Source organism: Macadamia integrifolia, chromosome 6 (assembly GCF_013358625.1).
Source record: "Macadamia integrifolia cultivar HAES 741 chromosome 6, SCU_Mint_v3, whole genome shotgun sequence".
NCBI classification, from domain to species: domain Eukaryota; kingdom Viridiplantae; phylum Streptophyta; class Magnoliopsida; order Proteales; family Proteaceae; genus Macadamia; species Macadamia integrifolia.
Genome location: NC_056562.1, coordinates 29,334,821 through 29,336,872, shown reverse-complemented (window position 1 = coordinate 29,336,872; position 2,052 = coordinate 29,334,821).

Below are 2,052 nucleotides of genomic sequence, written 5' to 3'. Positions count from 1 at the left end.
GGGTTCCGTGCTACTTTCCCAGGGCTGGCTTTGTGCTCCGCTCCCTCTGTTTGTCCTCCCTTGCGTTTGGTGGTAACCTCCCCGGCGCGTCCAGTAGGTAACCAAAGCCAAAGGCATCAGGGATAGAGTCGAAGATGGTAGCAGAGGCAGGCAGCGCCTTAAGCAGTTGACTTACCATCCCATCATCCTCCCTATTGGGATCGAAAAACATAGCCCTACCCAGATACAGAAACAGAGCCCATGAAATACTCGGTTCATCCTGAACCGTCCCAGCAGAGTGGAATTCCTTCGCTCGGTTCCGAGGCCAGTAGATCTATTCCCATCCCTTCCAATTCCATAGCCATAGGTAGGCACAGAGACAGCAGATCCGACGTGCAAATGTCTCGGGTGCGTAACGACCCCACTCTATGTCTCTATCAGAGTCATATACACAGTCAGTCCCGTTCACAGTTCCATCTATTGACCCAGATCGAGTTGGGGGGTGGGATATATAGGGGATAGCGTGTTCAGGGTTTATGCATATCGGTAGGCTGTGCCAGTTCCAGGTCCATCCTCACCATTGATCCAGAAGCATGAGTAACGTAGGCAGGGGCATATTACGCAGTTGGTTCTACAGTTGGTTCCGTCGGTGAAGCAGGTAATTCAGAAGCATTGGTAGAGGGCAAAGTCCAAGGTGCGGACATCGGAGGCAAAGCCAAGGACTGGGACAGGCTGGCTCCCGGCAAAGGCATCCGAGAAAGCGTCTGAGTCAGAGGCACCATCCACTGCAGAGGCATAAGTGGAAGGAACGGGGACGGAGACAAAGGTAGGAGCATCTAGCAGCTCGCTAAGCACCATTCCTTCCTGTTCGAAAACTACCACCTCGTAATCGATATCTAGAGCCCCTGATATTAGGTAGGGCGACCTTCATTCGACCGTAGTGTGGCGTCTATTATCCCACCCACAACCTTCAAGATCCGCGGCTTGAATTGCCAACGTACCACTCTTTAAGCGTATTCCCCCTACCCATAGAGTTACAACTGTTTAAACGATTATACTGATTCCCCTAGCTTGAGGAAAACCTCGTACAGCAAGGTGTCCAAGAAAGCCACCGCTTTCTTCTCCGTCACTTGCGGTATCGGGCGGTCAACACCCTCCGCATAAATAGTGTATGGACTTGCGAATACGCGGAAAAGGGGATAGACATAGAGGAAAGGATAACTTTCGCCCAAGCGGTGAAACCACTCGGTCTTAGCCAGCACTCGTTTGTCGGAACCTGGGTACTGGACCCATGGACGATACAAGTTATGACAGCCCACAAGAAACCGCCAGAAGGCGATAGCATAGAGCTACCATAGGCACGTGTGAAAGGGGGTCCGGCCTGCAAGGCCACCACACCTTCCAGACACCGCGCCAGCTGACCAAAGAGGTAACCACTTGAACCCGAGATTCATGGGAATCTCGAATGTCCAAGGGGCATACCGACGAAAGAGAGTACCGGGCCCGAAGACAAGCTTCGGTCCATTCTTTTGAGAAGGATCCAACAATAGAAGCATATTGATAGTCATTGCGCTTGGCAACAACCACCAGCTTCCCCAACGAGAAGACCGAGAGATAGAATCTCACCAGTCTATCACCGACCTCCCATACGAATGAGCCGGCGATGAAACGCCGGAATCACCCGTCTTCCTATCCTCTGGTTAGGGATATCGGATGCGGCAAAGGCATATGCAACTCAAAGCTGCCCGCCCGTACTCGCATTAAGGCTACCGCGCAACATTTTAAATATAACGCGGTTGAAAGCAATCCTGCTTTCCGTGACATCATCCTAATCCACTTTGCCACAATGTATATCCCAATACAATACTCCTTCGTGAGGCAACCAGAGAGGCACAGCTGGACCTTGTTTAGAAGCCCAACTATGCACCGCGTGCTTTCCAAGGCACGCCGCCACGAGCGCAGCCCAAGCCTTTCGATTATACTAAGAAATTGAAAGCTCGAAAAGTTTGTCATGATACTCTTCTCACTCTGTGTTACCACAACGAATGAAGAGAGTCCACTATGGACTCCGGT